This window comes from Mercurialis annua, linkage group LG6 (assembly GCF_937616625.2).
Source record: "Mercurialis annua linkage group LG6, ddMerAnnu1.2, whole genome shotgun sequence".
NCBI lineage: Eukaryota > Viridiplantae > Streptophyta > Magnoliopsida > Malpighiales > Euphorbiaceae > Mercurialis > Mercurialis annua.
This window is the reverse complement of record NC_065575.1, coordinates 14859569-14879425: the sequence shown is the minus strand read 5'-3', so window position 1 is coordinate 14879425 and position 19857 is coordinate 14859569. Positions and strand designations below refer to the sequence as shown.

Genomic DNA, 19857 nt, shown 5'->3' with positions numbered 1-19857 from the left:
GCACCGGGAATGCCGCAACAACCCAATATTGATATAAATTATTTGGCAGCAGAAGTTATTGATATACGAAGTTGTGTGTTAATGATAGGGCAGTGGATGCAACACCAGCATCAGCGAGAAGAGAGAAATGCTGATAGAGACCTGGTGTTAGCATACGTAAAACTGAGCCGAAAAGAGTTTGATGGATCAAGTGATGCGTTAGACTTTTTGGAAGAAGTCGAGCAAAATGCTCGTAGACTTCAAGCTAACAAAAGACAGACAATGTTGTTAATGGAGATGTCGATGAAAGGTCCAGCCAAGGATTGGTTTCGACAAGTAATTGGACCAATAATGGGTCGTATAACATGGGCAGAGTTTGTGACCCGATATAAGGACTTCTTCTTACCGTTTGCGGTAGTTGAAGGTAACCGGGACAAACTGTTATCGTTAACTCGAGGTAATAGATCTGTACAAGAATATGTTACCGAGTTTAATCGATTGAGCAGATTTGCTCCAGACTTGATAACAAATCAAGTCAGAGTAAACACCATGTTTGTGAAGGGATTAGGACATCAGTTTATAGAACTGTTGACTCAAAGAGACAAGGATTTTGTGCAAGTTGTTGACAGTGCAAGACAACTGGAAAGCGCATTAATCCAATTTGGTAAAATTCCTGACCCCTCACAACCAAATCAAGTTAGAAATGAACGTTTTGGTTATGGAAACCAAACGTCAAGGCAAATAAGTGAAGAAAATGTACGACGACATGGTCGAACCCATCAGAGAGGTAGACAAGGAAAAGAAGCCAAGAAGGCTAGAACCATTGGTCAAAATTTTGAGTAAGGAAGCTCTAGTTTTGCAAATCCTATGTGTCAACGATGTGGAAGGAGACATTTAGGTATTTGTCAAGCTACTATGGATATATGTTTTTCATGCGGCCAACAAGGTCATTACGCGAGAGAATGCCCGTATTCCGTACAGCATAATACAATAGAGAATGTGGACCAACCACTTCCTCAGCAAGCAAGGTCTATTTACACAATGGTTTCTAGACCGGGTCAACCTAACGCGATACGCGGTAGAGAGTGAGGCAATGAAAATCCGAACTTGAGAGGTTGAATAGTGGCGAAATTCCCTCAATCAATCAAGGATTAATAAGAATATTTGGGCTAGTTTCGCAAGCTATGCCTGAAACCAAGGAATAAGATTAGATCCTTTAGATGTGTAGTAAAGAGTAGAAAGCTTAAATAGAAAAATTATGGAATAAGCAATTTTGCAGAGCTTTATGTCTACAGAAACTTACGCAGGCGCCAGTTTTGTAAAAAAAACAAATATGTTTAATGAAAAAGAGTTGTTTTATGAACACATAATTGTGCCCGGACACGAATCACGAAAGCATTGCATTGGCACAAATAGGATTGCATCACTACATTCATATTGTATTCACTATTAGAACATGCATCATGTGCATTATGTATGTTGAAAAGAAAAGAGGAATGCCATTGCAACTCTTGGTGATGAGAGAAGTCATCACACCGGTGCACAATTATGACATGGATTTACATGTGGAAAAGAAAAGTGATTTTAAAATGATAAGTTTTTAACGTAAGTACGCTGAGACATTGACTCTGTAATGTAAACAAAGGAATAGGATAAGGGAAAGCACCCTGTTAGTCCTAAATAATAGATGTTGAAGTATAAGTGATATTATAATTCGAGGACGAATTATTTTAAGGAGGGGAGAATGTAATACCCCGTATTATTTGTTAGTATTTATTTTCGCGCGTGTCTAATTTTTATTAAGTAGGACCTCGAAAATAGTTATTAAATTCACGAGATGAATTTATAAGTGTGAAAATGTGATTTTGTGTGTGTTTTGCCTTAAGTTTAACTTTTGGCAATTTTATGTGTTAAATGTGAATTTTGCGATTTTACGCTAAAAATCGTCAAAATAATTATTTTTATTATTTTAAAGGCCCAAAAATATTTTAATTCAGCCCATATGTTATGATTTAATGTTTTTGAATATTTGAGAAACTTGAGTTTATTTTGCCCCTAGAGTTCAATTTATTTACAAGAATGCCATAATGGCAAACTTGTAAATAAATGAAACATGAAACTAATATCTAGATATTTCTCTAAACAAACTTGATGCCCAAGTTTCTTAATCTTCTTCTTCATTTTTGCTAGACATATTCATTCTCCATTGTTGTGTGGGTGCCAAAGCTCTCAAAATAAAAAAATAAAACACAAGTCCTAGATTTTTAACTTTACTCACAAAAGTTTCTTAACGAAAAACGTTGAGCATTTTCCGTAGATCGTTAATCTATCTTTGCATGTTGGATCAAGGTGAATTTCAAAGCTCAAATCTTAACTTTTATTTGCTGATGTTGAATGAACCATAGATACATGCTTAGGATGATTAAAACTTGTTGTTTAATGGTTGATTAGTTGGTTTTAATTGCTAGTTTGTTGGGTTTCGGTTTTAAAATAATTTTTCCGTGAAATTAAATTAATTATTTTAATTTTCTGGGCTGATCTAAATAGTGAGGTTAAAATATGCTTTAAAGTGTGATTTTTGTGGATTAAAAATGTTAAACATTTCGGGTATTGATTTAATGGTTTGGAGTTCGATTTTTAATAGTTTTAAAGGCTTAAAAATCGCTTAAAAAGGGTAAATAAATGGATTTTAAATTTCTGGAAATAAATTGGTTTATGTTTGAGTTAGATGTTGGGTTGATGGTGAATAAATGTTTAATGATGAATTTTTAATGGTTCGTTAATCGGGTTTAATTTTTATAATAGTTTAATCGGCAAAAAAATGTTTAAAAAGGGTATTTTTGTCATTTTAATTTCTGGACAGAAATTATTCATGAAAAATGTATGAAATATATATGTTGATTATTTATGGAATTTAATTGATTTAGTTGAGGTGTTTTGACGGATTAATAATCGGTTTTGATTATTAATTGTTTATACGGTTTAAAATTGTTAAAATTGTTAAAATTATGAAAAATAATTTATTTTAATTTTGGGGCTGCTGTTTTAATATGATAATTAAAATAAATATGTATTGGTAGATTTTTGGGTGATTAAAATTGTGTAAAAATGATTTTTGAACGTTTTAACGGTTTTTAAAGCTCATCGGAGCTTGACCGGAATCCGGTGACCGGAATTTGGTGACTGGAGTGATCAAAACATAAATGGAATTCTGAGTTTGAGAGTTGATGATTTATTGAATTTGGTTGGGCTTGGACTTGATTGTCAAAATTTAAAGTTTAGGAGTTAAAGTGTAATTTTCATAAAAATAAAGGACCAATCAGTATTTTAACCAAAATTCCAGATTATAGATGTATATAATCTGATACAAAATGAGTTTAATGCTTTTAAATGATTTTGATAATTTTTGGAAAGATTTGAATGTTTCTGCCGAAAACTAGAGTTTTGGGGTTAAATTGTATTTTTCCAAAGTTGAAGGGCTACATGGTATGTTAGCCAAAGTTTCCAGATTATATTTGTTAATAATCTGAGGTAAAATGATTTTGGGTATTTTAAGTAATTTTGTCGATTTTAAAATCGATTGACTTACAAAAGGACCTAAATGGTCAATTTTGAAAAGTTTGAGGGTATTTTGGTTTTGACCGAAAGTGGAGTTTCGACCAATATGGGGCTGTTTTAATATATTTAAATAAATAACTTTGAAGTGGAAAGTATTACTTGACGGAAGAAATATATTTTATGTATTGAAGTATATTTATGAAAAATAAAATATTTAAATGAGTGGTGATGAAAAATGGTTTTACGTGTTAAAAAAAAAGATAAACAAAGAAAATTTAAATTAGTAAAAATATGAACTTATTAAATAAGAAATTATTTGGAGGTTAGAATTAATTAATTAAATTAAATTAAGATGGTATAGAGTTAATTCCATAGTAGGATTTTATTAATTAAGAGAATTAATATTTTGATCCTAACTAGATTCGACAAGTTGTCGAGCTATCGGGTCGGAGTACCAAGGGAATTAACGGAGTTGTATAAAGGAGCATTGACGGAGTAATACCGTAGTTAAACGGTTTCTGTGAGTACATGTTTTTACATTTCGGTATTCGTAAAGTTTCATATTTTAGTATACTATGTGATATGTGCGTTGCGGTGTTAAATGTTTACATGCCTTGTGTGGATATATGTTTTATGTATATACTATATGTATATATTATTTTGATATACAAAGGCACACACATAATTTTGATAATTATTATGCATTTGCTTATGCTTGAATGTGTGTTACATCGGTTGGCTTCGCTATCGATGTCAGGAATGTGTGTGTGTTACATCGGTTGGCTTCGCTATCGATGTCAGGAATGTGTGTGTGTGTTACATCGGTTGGCTTCGCTATCGATGTCAGTTTATGTGTGTGTGTTACATCGGTTGGCTTCGCTATCGATGTCAGGAATGTGTGTGTGTGTTACATCGGTTGGCTTCGCTATCGATGTCAGTTTATGTGTGTGTGTTACATCGGTTGGCTTCGCTATCGATGTCAGGAATGTGTGTGTGTTACATCGGTTGGCTTCGCTATCGATGTCAGGAATGTGTGTGTGTGTTACATCGGTTGGCTTCGCTATCGATGTCAGTTTATGTGTGTGTTACATCGGTTGGCTTCGCTATCGATGTCAGGAATGTGTGTGTGTTACATCGGTTGGCTTCGCTATCGATGTCAGGAATGTGTGTGTGTGTTACATCGGTTGGCTTCGCTATCGATGTCAGTTTATGTGTGTGTGTTACATCGGTTGGCTTCGCTATCGATGTCAGTTTATGTGTGTGTGTTACATCGGTTGGCTTCGCTATCGATGTCAGGAATGTGTGTGTGTGTTACATCGGTTGGCTTCGCTATCGATGTCAGGTGAATAAGGTTGATCGGTTGGCTGTGCTATCGGTCCCTTAAGATTTATGTATGTTGTGGATATGGTTGATCGGTTGGCTGTGCTATCGGTCCCATAAGATTATGCATGTATGATGTGTTGATAAGTTTCGCCATCAATGTAGATGGACGAATTTAAGAAATGTGGTTTAATTTAAAGGTCAACGTATATGGTTGACATTCTTTGATATTGAAGTCTTGATTGAAATATGTTATGTGTGAGCTCTGGCTTCAATTGTTTTAAAGATGTTTTCAAAGGATTTCGAAAATACATAAAGTTACTTTAAATATAAAACGGTTTTTAACTTTATGAAATATTTATTTGTAACGGCATGAACTCACCAGTATATCTGACCCACGTTGTGGAATCATTTTTCAGGAAAGCTGGTCCGATTTTGATGAAGGCTTCCGAACGTTTATTTCTCGGAAGTCTGCTTTGATAAAAGACTGTAAAGAAGGTTTTAAGTTCTAGTTGTCCGCAGTAGATTAGTATAGTCTTATTGTAATCAAATGTTTTAAAGCGCATTTAAACTCTGATGTTTTGTCCCATCAGTTATTTGATAAATGTTTCATACATTTCTATTTTCAAAGCGAAAAATTTATAGTGTTTTTCAGGCTTGCTACGGGTTTCGGAGCAACCACTCCCATTCCCTAGCGCCGGTCTCGACTCGAGATTTCGGGTCGTGACAACGTCAAGCGAGGAAGAACGAGGAAAAGCGAAGAATTGCCCACACGGTTTAGTGTCGTAGAAATCGACTTGTCGTGCAACGCAATATTGGGGAGACCATTCCTCCATGATTCGGCAGCTGTAACAAGCGTGAAAGCACTAACAATGAAGATACCGACGAAGCAAGGGATCGTTATAGTGCAAGGAAACCGAACCACTGCGAAAGAATGCTACGACCAGGCGATAAAGGAATCTTTTGAAACACTGCCCATTGAAGAAATCCTCAATCATGACATTGAAGAAAAAGAAATAATGACAATCGACAAAGCCGACTCATGGATGACCACGTTAATCAAATACCTAGACCAAGGAGAATTACCAACAGACGATGGTGAAGCTATCCGAACCATCTGCAAATATGCTAACTACTCGTACCACAACACAGTTCTCTACCAAACCTCCCTAATTCATCCTTGGTCGAGATGCGTCTCGCCCGAAAGCGGAAGCCTAACTGAAGGAAATCCATGAAGAAATATGCGGGGCACACAAAGGAGCGGTCACCATCGCAAGAAAAACAATGCTTCAAGGCTACTACTGGCCAACAATCAAAGAGGATGCGAAAGCACTGGTGAAAAAATGTGATAAATGCCAAAGGCACGACAATGTCAGTCACAGGCTGGCGGTACCACAGGGATCTCTAGAAAGTCCTTGGCCATTCGCCACATGGGGAATCGATATAGTAAGGCCATTCGAAACAGGAAGAAACCAAATGAAATTTCTAATTGTAGCGGTCGAACACTTCACAAAGTGGGGCGAAGTAGCGTCAGTCTCAACCATAACCGCGGCTAGAGTGGAAGAGTTATTTAACGAAATAATATGTCGATTCGGCATACCTCACACAATAGTAGGAGATAATGGAAAGCAATTCGATTGCAAAAGATTCAAGAAATTTTGCGAAGACCTGATGATAAACCTGAAATTTACATCAGTGATGCACCCCCAGACGAATGGGATGACTGAAGTGACAAACCAAACTATAGCGCAGGGAATAAAGAAACTATTAGCCCAATATAAAGAAAATTGGATAGAAGAACTCTACAGCGTCATGTGGGCCTACAGGACCACCCCAAGAAAAGCAACGGGCGAGACACCCTTCAGGCTCGCCTATGGCACTGAAGCCGTAATACCTGTTGAGATTAGTATACCAAGTATTAGAGTAAACTACCTAGAATAAGAGGCGAATGAATCGAAAATAAGGCTATGCCTTCACCTACTAGAAGAGAGGAGAAATCAAGCAGGAATTCGAGCTGCAGCTTACAAGACAGAAGCTGCCAAGTACCACAACAGGAGGGTGAACTCAAGGGAATTTCAAGTGGGCGATCTCGTTCTACAAAACGCCGAAATTGGCAGAGCGAATGTTGGAGTAAAGAAAATGCAGCAAAATTGGAAGGACCCTACATAGTGGAAGAAACTACTGGAAAAGGCGCATACAAATTCAAATCAATGACTGGATCCATGGTCCCAAGATATTGGAATGTAGAAAATTTAAGAAAATACTACCAATAGACTAGCTCGTAGCATGTACAAGTTTTTTGATAATGAAATAAAAGAAGATTCGACAACAAAATATATGCAAATTTAACAGACTCGTATGACTCCTGGTCAAATTAAAAGTACTCGTTTGAGTCGAAAAACAAACATAGCAGATCCGTTTGGATCCGCAAACAAATTATATATATCCGAATCTCAATTGGGTTTGCGATTATGCATTCATGAAGTTTAAATTAACTTCGGAAAATAAAAAAACAAGACAAACACGAGTTTAGATTAACTCAGAAGATAAATAACAGTGGAAACGATTAGAAAAAAGGATCATATATTAATTAAAGAAGTGAATTACAACGCGATTTACAATGGATCCGCCATGATCCAGTACAGAAATCAAGCAAAAGAAAAATTAAGCTATCTTCTTCAAAGCATCCTACTTTTTCTTGTCCAGCTTCGCCTTCACCTCTTTAGCTAACGAGGCCGGATCTAGCTGATTCATCCCGGCAAGGTCGATGCCAGGTTCTGCTCCCGCAAATTTGCCCCGATGGCTAGCCGGTATTGAGTCATCATCTGGGAGTAAAAACCCCCAGACTCGCCCAATCGGCGGCGAAGGCGCTCTTCCTTCTTCTTCAGCTCATCCTGCTTCTTTGTAAGGGCATCCGAAGAGGAATTTAGAGACTGGATCTCTTCGGACAAAGTTCAAACCCGAGTCTCTAAGGCCACGATATCCCTCTCCTTGGCGGTCTTCGAACAACGCAACTGCTGGGTCAGACCGTCCGCTTCACCGATAGCCTGTTCTATCTTCAATTTCTCTGATTGTCAAGACTCGGAGTCTTTCTCTAAAACGGCGATTGACTGAACCACCTACAAGGAAAAAGAATACAATAAGTACAAGATAATACTTCACTATAAATAAATAGATAAAAATGGAACTTACCGAAAAGCCGCCGAGACAAGCGAACTCAGCGAGACCATCGCCGTGATCCCGATCTATGGACTCTATGTCCTCCTTAATCATAATATTCTCCATGCAAGCAGGAAAAACAGCAGCGTTCGATAGCCGAGGCGGATTTTGAGCATCCGCCCATGCAGCAAAGTTAGGCGCTTCGCCACCTGAAGCTTCTTTAGAAGCTTTCCTTTTCTTGAGCCTCTTGGAAGAAGGACCGGCCTGATCCTCAAAAGGCCTCTTCTTGCCAACAGATGGCACCTCCTCTTGAGGAGACTCAGAATCTTTCGGTTGAGGCGAAACCGAACAAGAACCAACGCCCGGAACTTTATCAGCAGCAGGCGGAGTATCTTTCACTCTCAGCCTCGGGATAGCAACAGGGGTGGGGATGTAATAACCTAAATTTTTGAGGTATTACGTGTAGTGCCACGAGGCATAATCGTAAAGATTAAGAACGAGAAAATCAGATTAGGATTGGATAATAAGGACTTAGACCGAAGAGGGTCTATTGGAATTATCGTAGGATAATAATTTAAATGGAAAATTATTATGCGATGAATTGGATTTAATCGGGACAAAAATGGAATAAGATAAAATAAGTAGGAAAGCCAGAGTTAATAATATTCACGTCAAGGTCCGTGAAATATTATTAATAAATGATCGTCAAGTTTCGTAAGTGTACGAAATCGTTTTAGAAGAAAGTTTGACGGTTAGTTAAGAATAAGGGTTAAAGTGCAAATTAGCCACTTAAGGGCTAAAGTGGACTTTTAACCACAAACTTCCGAAGGAAGTTATGTTTTACTCTATTTTCTCAAGATAAGAAAATAATATCGATAAAGTGGTTATCGATAGTCATTAATATGAAAATTGGACGAAAAAGTGAGAAAAAGTGCAAATTAGCTCAAAATGGAAATTTGAGCGTTTTTGGCCAAAATTGCCAAAATAAATTGTTGAAAAGTGATATTATAAGATATGATACTAATATTATTTATTTGGAAAATAAATAACACGGAATTCATCGAGAATCGAATAATTAAAGGATTAGTGGACTAAATTGGACGAAAGAAAAGTTAGAAGTTAGAGGTTGAGGAGGTGGCAAACTCAAGGACTAAAGGAGACTTTTGTCTCATTTATCTAAGCCACTTGCATATGAGTTTAAACTCAGCAAGCTTATCATTTTCAGCTCCCAAATTTCGTACTCCATCCTTTCTCCATGGAAGATCATCAACCAAATTTCAAAGGAGCACAACTTCTTCGTTTCTCAACGAAATTGGACGATTCTTGTGGCCATGGAACGAGAAGAAGGAGAGCTACTGATCTAGCCCTATTGTTCAAGGTAATAATCACATCTTGAGATTAGGGTTAGGGCTGTAACTTTCGGGTTTGATTAGTTAAAATGGTGATGATGATTCCAATGGTGGAAATGATGTGTATGATGAGTAAATTGATGATTTAAGTTAAGTCTAATGGTTGTTTTGATGTAGGATGAAAGTTTTGAATTGTGTGTGATGTATATGTTAAGGGTTTTGAGAATTTATTTGGGGATTTTATGTGTTGATGATTATAGGTGTTCTTGAGTTGAATTGAAGCAAAGTTGATGGTGAATTTGAGCTTGAAGTGTTTGGCCATGATCAACAATCCAAGGTGAGGTTGAATTCTGAAATTTATCTATGTTTTGATTGATATGTTGGATGAGTTTGATGGCTTAGGATTTACTTTTGCTATGATAATGATGATGGTTAATAAGTTGGTGTTTTGACCATTGAAATTGTGTTGTGATTGAATGCAATTTGACTTGAAAATGGGCAAGGGTTTCGGCCCCTAAACTTGATGGATGAAGTAATGATCAAATGTTGGATTCATTCTTTAATGTGAGTTAATTAGAGCTGAAACAAGTTGAGTCTAATTGATTAAGGTGATGGTGAAGTTTGATGAAAAAAATGATGATAGTATTGGATATTAATGAATGATTTAGGTTGTGTTAGTTTGATGAAACTTAGCTATGAATTATGATTGATAATTGAAGTATTTAGAGGCTGGATTGAATTGGTGTTAGAGGTCTGAAATTGTTAGGTTTAGTTTCAACACGAAATAGTTATGAAACGAGTCGGCGAAAATTAGTTTGACGATTGGCAGAATTTTGTACTGCAGAATAGAGGTATTGTGAGAGAAATATCTCGAGTTTTATAACTCGGAATCAAGTTCCGTTTGTTGGCACGAAAACTTTGAAATGTTACCTAAAATTGTCCAGGTTTAAGTTTTCTCTAATTCTGCCTCTAAGATAATCAAATTGAGCAAAACATTTTATTGCTCAGAGCAGGTCTGCAGTTCTAGGACAGCCCTATGTAAAAACCTTTTGGGCTAGATTCCGACACCTTCGGGTGCAAATTTCATTCCGAGACCTAAATAAAAGTTGTAGGCGACATTCTGAACTTTAAGAATGTCAATTTTGTTTTGGGGTCGGACTATTTTTAGATAAGAATTTGGTTAGCCGAAGTAGACTAGAAAATTAGCTTTTTGATAAATTAGTTATACTTAGAAATTTTATTAATTCGTAGTGTTATCGAATTTGCGTAGACTCGACGAAGCGACTATCGACAAGGCTTGAGGGGAACGGATCGAGATGTCTTCGTGTTTATTTAAAGATATTGGATAGCAAGTGGTGAGTACACTTTAAATTACTCGCTAATATTCATAAAGCTACGTATTTTAATACGAAAAGCTATATGAATATTTATATATCTGAAAAGTTTGTTTTTAAATTGTATGCGTATGTATGTTTTGAAAATGATGTTTTATCGTAATGTATTAATTTGATAATAACATAAATGTTAAGGTACCGGGGATGGGTAAAGTAAAATAACGTAAATTGAACCAAATACAAATAAGAAAAGTACAGTACATTCCTATATGTACTAATAAATCGAATATCGAATAATATACAAGTATGGGATCAAATATGAATAAAGAAATATAGTACATTCCGATATGTACTATCAAACATAATAAATACCCATACGTGCGTGTGTTATAGATGTATGCTTGTAGATTGTAATGTGCATGCCATGGTCCATAAAGGATCAATATAACAAAACGAAAAATACAAAAACGTGAAATGAGAATTGTACTACGGTACACAAAATAATAAGAACTGAGATACAAGGTTGAATTCGGTAGAATTATCCCGGGACCTGTATCTCATCCATTCTCGATGATAATCCTCGGAACTCATACGAAATAAAAAGTAAGTGTGATACATCGAGAATCAATACGAAACAAGATCGAGACACTATGTGAACAAACACTCCTATTAAATGTCAATAGGAATCATATGAATCGACAATTAAGTTCAAAAGACCTGCAGGGTGCAGAGTCCGAATGTAGACACGAAGGTAACTCGGTTGAATTATCTCGGGACCCGTGTCTAAGGAGTAACTCGGTTGAATTATCTCGGGACTCCTATCGATCGTTTGGGATTGAGAAATGGTACAAGTAACTCGGTTGAATTATCTCGGGACTGTACCATATGGTTGAAGGTAACTCGGTTGAACTATCTCGGGACCCAACCATAAGGATCAAGTCACAAGAGACTTGCCAATGATTTAATTCGACTTAGAATCATGATGATATAAACTAAGATTTAAGATTCTGTTGAAAACTAATGCAACAAAACGAGAAAGAAAAATATCAACACCATAATAAGAAATCGAAGATGCCAAATACGTATAAACTATAAGTTTATGAAATAAACAAAGATTTATGAAGGAAAGTAAATAAAGTATGCAATATGATTTCAAAAGAGTATTTTCTATATATAAAATGGGTTTTCAAATGTTTTAACCCTTTATGTGATATTGCGTGTAATTTGGTGAACTCACTCAGTTTTATACTGACCCCGTTGCTCCTCCCATTTTTCAGGGATGGTATGATATGATTTGAAGAGTTAAGCTTCCGAAGTTTTAATTCTCGGAAGTCATTTGTATAAGAAGAAAAAGAAGGTTTTCATTCTAGCGGTCCGCAGTAGTCTAGATATTTTAACTAGAATTTTGTATAACGCGTTTTTAACTCTGATATTATTTGTAAATGGGGTCACATGTATTTTAATATATGAAATATGTTTTGATTTGCGAAAAAAATTTACACAGGTTTTTAGGCTTGCTACGGGATTTGGAGCTACCACTCCCATTCCCTAGCGCCGGTCGCGGCTCATAAATTTGGGTCGTGACAAAGTTGGTATCAGAGCAATGGTTTAGAATTCCTAGGCCATTGTTCTTTTATGATTGAAGTTAAGGAAAGTGTCGATCAATATATAGGAACTACTGCGGATTATAGGGATTTCCAGTCATGTCTTTTGAACGTTATCAATGTTTTCATCGATTTTTCAAACGTTTTACAAAGACGTCCCCTCCTATACGTGCTATTAGGAGTCGAGTTAGAAGTGTGCATGAGCACAAATTGTGTTTTGTGTTTACTCGAGTAAGCAATACGCTTTCGAGTATCTATAGTCTGCGAAGAGTTATATACTCTCGAGACTCATATGATAAAAGAATATCGTTATGGACTATGATTGAATTAATTGATTTAATAGTATATGATTGATGAGATATGCGATGCGTTACTAAACACGATCACTCAGGAGAGTGATATGCTCACAGGTATGTACGCCTGTGATAATGTATGCGATACGTGACATGTGTGTATATGAATGGTTATTATGGATAGAACTTGCGCTTATTGATTGGATGCTGTTTAATTTTGCTAAGTCTATAGTGAGTGGAATGCTCGCAAGACTTAAAGTACGCGACGCCACCGAGGAAAATCTAGGAAGCACTGATTTTCTTTGGACTCAGTCAATATATATGCTTATAGCCACGATAGTGACGCGCGTAGAACATAGATATCATGATTATATGTTTTGATGCTTTGCTAAGTCTACAATGAGTAAGAACACTCAGAAGACTTGCAATACGAGATGTAATCGTAGAAAACCTAGAGGAAGGAGGTATCCCTAAGGATCCAACTTACGCGGATGACTGTTATTTGTGATGACTAGTATGTGCTATATTTTAAGGAATCCATCGTGATTCCTTTATATATATCCGCCATACTATGAACAAGGAATTGCTCGAGCACGTGTTGTTGCACAGTAAGTGCACGAGGCCCAAGGAGAAGCCAGAAGTAATGAAGGTTAATGTAACCTAATCCATTCGGCCGATAGAGGCCAGGGACGAGGCAAAGATCAAGAAGAACCTGGTATAGACATAGTGGAAATATATGGGCACCAGGAGTGCCGCAGCAACCCAATGTTAATATTAATCAGTTAACAGCAGAAATAACTGATATAAGGAATTGTATGCCAATGATGGGGCAGTTGATACAAAGACAGTATCAACGTGAAGAGAGAAACACAAATAGAGATGGATATTAGCATACATGGAGTTATACCCCAAAAGGAGTCTGATGGATCAAAGGATACACTAGAGTTTCTAGAAAGAAGTGAAGAGTAAGATATTAACAGCAAGTATAACCCAAGGGTTAGTGTTACAGGAGATAGTAACCCAAAGGACGAATCGCAATAAGGTGAATAGTGAGAATATAATAAGAAGAAAAGCAATGTCCAAAGGGAACTAATGTGAATACATGTTAGGGACCAATAAGGTGGCAAAGAGGATTCGAACAAGATAGTGATCAATAGGATTATGATATCGTGAAGATTATAAAGGATGTTAGTAAGTGCCATAAGAATTAGCAAACTTCTCTGCACGAGTAAGAAGATAGATAAGAGTAAATGAAAGGGAGTTGGTTAACAGACCCGAGAGTCAATAATCAAGATAAGTGATAGGCGTGGAAGTAAAGAAACTGCTAAAGGCAGCATATGGTAAGAAAGGTTGAATAAATTGAGAAACTCATCGGGAATAAATAAACGAAGTGTATCACATAGACCAGAAGATATGATGAAGGTTAATGAGAGGAATATAACAGGAGACGCTAAAAAAAAAAAATAACGACAAAAGTGAAAAGACCGAAAGGCGATGCAGCCAGACTCATAAGAACGATAGACAAGGGAAAGTAGCCAAGGATGCTAGAAACTATTCGTCCGTCTTTGGAACAAAGAATTTCCAACCTTGCAAATCCCATGTGCCTGCAACGCGGCAGAAGTCACTTGGGTAAAGGTCAAGCTATAATCAATGTATGCAATTGGTGTGGACAACAAGGTCACTATGATAAGGAATACTCGCAGTCCGTGTAAGTGGAATACCACAGATGACGCGAATCAACTGTCTCCTAAAAGACGTAGTTCTCACGATGTGTTCTGGTTAAATACAATCAAATAGATTGCGTAGTTGAAGAAAACATCGTGAAGTCCGAACGTTAGAAGCTCAATAACGATTAAACCTTTCGAGATAGTCTAGTATAGACACGAACGTTTAGAACGTACTCTTCAAACGACGTTTGAACGAGACGAGTGGAACCACATCTTTTCATGTGCAAAAGATGTATATAGATTACGAACGGCAAAACAACAAACGATAAGAACGAATAGAAATACAGAGTCTGATGTCGAAAGAAACTTACGTAAAACCGTTTTATGAAAAGAAAAGTATTTGATTGAAATGAAATGTTTTGAAAAGACATAATTGTGCCCGGACACGAATCATAAAAACATTGCATTGACACGAATAGAATTGTATCACTACATCCATATTGCATTCACTAGTAGGACATGCATCATATACATTGTGTGTCTGAAAAGAAAAGAGGAGTGTCATTGCAACTCTTGTGATGAGAGAAGTCATCACACCGGTGCACAATTATGACATGATTTGAGAAATGAAAGGTATCATGGTTTTAAGCGGATAAGTTTTTAAACGTAAGTAAGCTCAGACAGGGACTCTGTATATAGAGGCATAGGACAAGACTGATCATCTTGTTAGGCCTATATGAAAACATATGTATGTAACACGACAAGTATATAGAACGACGAGTAGTGTAATGCGAATCGCAACGTATTGAGATTTGAATTGCAAATCTCTAAGGTGGTCTTGTATATTAAATACAAGAACAACGACGCTACTTTACAAACATGTAAAGTGACAGCGGACGTGTTTAAATTCAAAGCACGTTTACCTCTAGGACGAGGAAATCGAACATAGAAGTTAGTTACGTTAGGGGATATGAACCCTACGAACAAACATACGTTGTTCAAAAAGGTCGAATAAAGAGAATTGATTCATAATAATTATGAATCAAGTAGTAATAAGATGGTTATGATGGTTAGCATAAGAAGTTACTCGATAAGTATATCGAGACACTTTCACCTAAAAACAGTATTAGATGAATGATTGTGTAAACCTAACTATAAAGTTAACAGTTGGTGAATAATCAATCAGAGTACCGCAGCGGAAGTATGGAAGGAAGTGAATGATAAAGTTTGATTAAGGATTGGTTAAGTGATATTAGAAGATTATGAAAATTCGAGGACGAATTTTTATAAGGAGGGAAGATTGTAATAACCTAAATTTTTGAGGTATTACGTGTAGTGCCACGAGGCATAATCGTAAAGATTAAGAACGAGAAAATCAGATTAGGATTGGATAATAAGGACTTAGACCGAAGAGGGTCTATTGGAATTATCGTAGGATAATAATTTAAATGGAAAATTATTATGCGATGAATTGGATTTAATCGGGACAAAAATGGAATAAGATAAAATAAGTAGGAAAGCCAGAGTTAATAATATTCACGTCAAGGTCCGTGAAATATTATTAATAAATGATCGTCAAGTTTCGTAAGTGTACGAAATCGTTTTAGAAGAAAGTTTGACGGTTAGTTAAGAATAAGGGTTAAAGTGCAAATTAGCCACTTAAGGGCTAAAGTGGACTTTTAACCACAAACTTCCGAAGGAAGTTATGTTTTACTCTATTTTCTCAAGATAAGAAAATAATATCGATAAAGTGGTTATCGATAGTCATTAATATGAAAATTGGACGAAAACGTGAGAAAAAGTGCAAATTAGCTCAAAATGGAAATTTGAGCGTTTTTGGCCAAAATTGCCAAAATAAATTGTTGAAAAGTGATATTATAAGATATGATACTAATATTATTTATTTGGAAAATAAATAACACGGAATTCATCGAGAATCGAATAATTAAAGGATTAGTGGACTAAATTGGACGAAAGAAAAGTTAGAAGTTAGAGGTTGAGGAGGTGGCAAACTCAAGGACTAAAGGAGACTTTTGTCTCATTTATCTAAGCCACTTGCATATGAGTTTAAACTCAGCAAGCTTATCATTTTCAGCTCCCAAATTTCGTACTCCATCCTTTCTCCATGGAAGATCATCAACCAAATTTCAAAGGAGCACAACTTCTTCGTTTCTCAACGAAATTGGACGATTCTTGTGGCCATGGAACGAGAAGAAGGAGAGCTACTGATCTAGCCCTATTGTTCAAGGTAATAATCACATCTTGAGATTAGGGTTAGGGCTGTAACTTTCGGGTTTGATTAGTTAAAATGGTGATGATGATTCCAATGGTGGAAATGATGTGTATGATGAGTAAATTGATGATTTAAGTTAAGTCTAATGGTTGTTTTGATGTAGGATGAAAGTTTTGAATTGTGTGTGATGTATATGTTAAGGGTTTTGAGAATTGATTTGGGGATTTTATGTGTTGATGATTATAGGTGTTCTTGAGTTGAATTGAAGCAAAGTTGATGGTGAATTTGAGCTTGAAGTGTTTGGCCATGATCAACAATCCAAGGTGAGGTTGAATTCTGAAATTTATCTATGTTTTGATTGATATGTTGGATGAGTTTGATGGCTTAAGATTTACTTTTGCTATGATAATGATGATGGTTAATAAGTTGGTGTTTTGACCATTGAAATTGTGTTGTGATTGAATGCAATTTGACTTGAAAATGGGCAAGGGTTTCGGCCCCTAAACTTGATGGATGAAGTAATGATCAAATGTTGGATTCATTCTTTAATGTGAGTTAATTAGAGCTGAAACAAGTTGAGTTTAATTGATTAAGGTGATGGTGAAGTTTGATGAAAAAAATGATGATAGTATTGGATATTAATGAATGATTTAGGTTGTGTTAGTTTGATGAAACTTAGCTATGAATTATGATTGATAATTGAAGTATTTAGAGGCTGGATTGAATTGGTGTTAGAGGTCTGAAATTGTTAGGTTTAGTTTCAACACGAAATAGTTATGAAACGAGTCGGCGAAAATTAGTTTGACGATTGGCAGAATTTTGTACTGCAGAATAGAGGTATTGTGAGAGAAATATCTCGAGTTTTATAACTCGGAATCAAGTTCCGTTTGTTGGCACGAAAACTTTGAAATGTTACCTACAATTGTCCAGGTTTAAGTTTTCTCTAATTCTGCCTCTAAGATAATCAAATTGAGCAAAACATTTTATTGCTCAGAGCAGGTCTGCAGTTCTAGGACAGCCCTATGTAAACACCTTTTGGGCTAGATTCCGACACCTTCGGGTGCAAATTTCATTCCGAGACCTAAATAAAAGTTGTAGGCGACATTCTGAACTTTAAGAATGTCAATTTTGTTTTGGGGTCGGACTATTTTTAGATAAGAATTTGGTTAGCCGAAGTAGACTAGAAAATTAGCTTTTTGATAAATTAGTTATACTTAGAAATTTTATTAATTCGTAGTGTTATCGAATTTGCGTAGACTCGACGAAGCGACTATCGACAAGGCTTGAGGGGAACGGATCGAGATGTCTTCGTGTTTATTTAAAGATATTGGATAGCAAGTGGTGAGTACACTTTAAATTACTCGCTAATATTCATAAAGCTACGTATTTTAATACGAAAAGCTATATGAATATTTATATATCTGAAAAGTTTGTTTTTAAATTGTATGCGTATGTATGTTTTGAAAATGATGTTTTATCGTAATGTATTAATTTGATAATAACATAAATGTTAAGGTACCGGGGATGGGTAAAGTAAAATAACGTAAATTGAACCAAATACAAATAAGAAAAGTACAGTACATTCCTATATGTACTAATAAATCGAATATCGAATAATATACAAGTATCGGATCAAATATGAATAAAGAAATATAGTACATTCCGATATGTACTATCAAACATAATAAATACCCATACGTGCGTGTGTTATAGATGTATGCTTGTAGATTGTAATGTGCATGCCATGGTCCATAAAGGATCAATATAACAAAACGAAAAATACAAAAACGTGAAATGAGAATTGTACTACGGTACACAAAATAATAAGAACTGAGATACAAGGTTGAATTCGGTAGAATTATCCCGGGACCTGTATCTCATCCATTCTCGATGATAATCCTCGGAACTCATACGAAATAAAAAGTAAGTGTGATACATCGAGAATCAATACGAAACAAGATCGAGACACTATGTGAACAAACACTCCTATTAAATGTCAATAGGAATCATATGAATCGACAATTAAGTTCAAAAGACCTGCAGGGTGCAGAGTCCGAATGTAGACACGAAGGTAACTCGGTTGAACTATCTCGGGACCCGTGTCTAAGGAGTAACTCGGTTGAATTATCTCGGGACTCCTATCGATCGTTTGGGATTGAGAAATGGTACAAGTAACTCGGTTGAATTATCTCGGGACTGTACCATATGGTTGAAGGTAACTCGGTTGAACTATCTCGGGACCCAACCATAAGGATCAAGTCACAAGAGACTTGCCAATGATTTAATTCGACTTAGAATCATGATGATATAAACTAAGATTTAAGATTCTGTTGAAAACTAATGCAACAAAACGAGAAAGAAAAATATCAACACCATAATAAGAAATCGAAGATGCCAAATACGTATAAACTATAAGTTTATGAAATAAACAAAGATTTATGAAGGAAAGTAAATAAAGTATGCAATATGATTTCAAAAGAGTATTTTCTATATATAAAATGGGTTTTCAAATGTTTTAACCCTTTATGTGATATTGCGTGTAATTTGGTGAACTCACTCAGTTTTATACTGACCCCGTTGCTCCTCCCATTTTTCAGGGATGGTATGATATGATTTGAAGAGTTAAGCTTCCGAAGTTTTAATTCTCGGAAGTCATTTGTATAAGAAGAAAAAGAAGGTTTTCATTCTAGCGGTCCGCAGTAGTCTAGATATTTTAACTAGAATTTTGTATAACGCGTTTTTAACTCTGATATTATTTGTAAATGGGGTCACATGTATTTTAATATATGAAATATGTTTTGATTTGCGAAAAAAATTTACACAGGTTTTTAGGCTTGCTACGGGATTTGGAGCTACCACTCCCATTCCCTAGCGCCGGTCGCGGCTCATAAATTTGGGTCGTGACAGGGGACGACTCCACTCGTTACTTCGCCCAAATTTACAGTCATATCGACATTAAAGTTATCAAGGAGATGATCAAGAGAAGTCGACATCCTACAAAATGACAGAAAATAGCAAAGGTTAGAAAAATACCTTCTAAAGGAAGATCCGCCAAAAGTAAATCATGACGATGCAAATATTTCTCTAAAAGAACGCTGTGTTTGAGTTTGTCGGCTCGATAATCCGACAAAAGCGTCAGGGCGACGTCTTTTTCTTTGTCCAATAATATAGGAATAAAAGAAAGAGAAACTTTACTTTGAGTAAAGGATCGCGATAAAGAAGAAAACGAGGCATGTTGGACCAAGAAATATTTCGGTATTCAACCCTTCAAAGACGAAGGAAGAAAAAAAAGACCGATTTGGTCGACCACCAGCGAAATTAAACTCCTCGTCTTTTCGGCGGGATAAGACATAAAAATAGT

General features: G+C 36.0%; 1 long non-coding RNA gene across 2 annotated transcripts; it reads left to right on the top strand.

The window, feature by feature from the left end:
• Nucleotides 1–9081: 9081 nt before the first annotated feature.
• LOC126685711 (uncharacterized) lies at nt 9082–19354 on the top strand. Of its 2 annotated transcripts, XR_008791061.1 has the most exons (4): nt 9082–9394; nt 9626–9702; nt 16743–16819; nt 17753–19354. It is a non-coding gene; the product is annotated as an uncharacterized LOC126685711 (long non-coding RNA). The 2 variants fall into 2 exon arrangements; XR_008791062.1 differs by lacking the exons at nt 9082–9394; nt 9626–9702 and adding an exon at nt 16208–16511.
• Nucleotides 19355–19857: the final 503 nt, after the last annotated feature.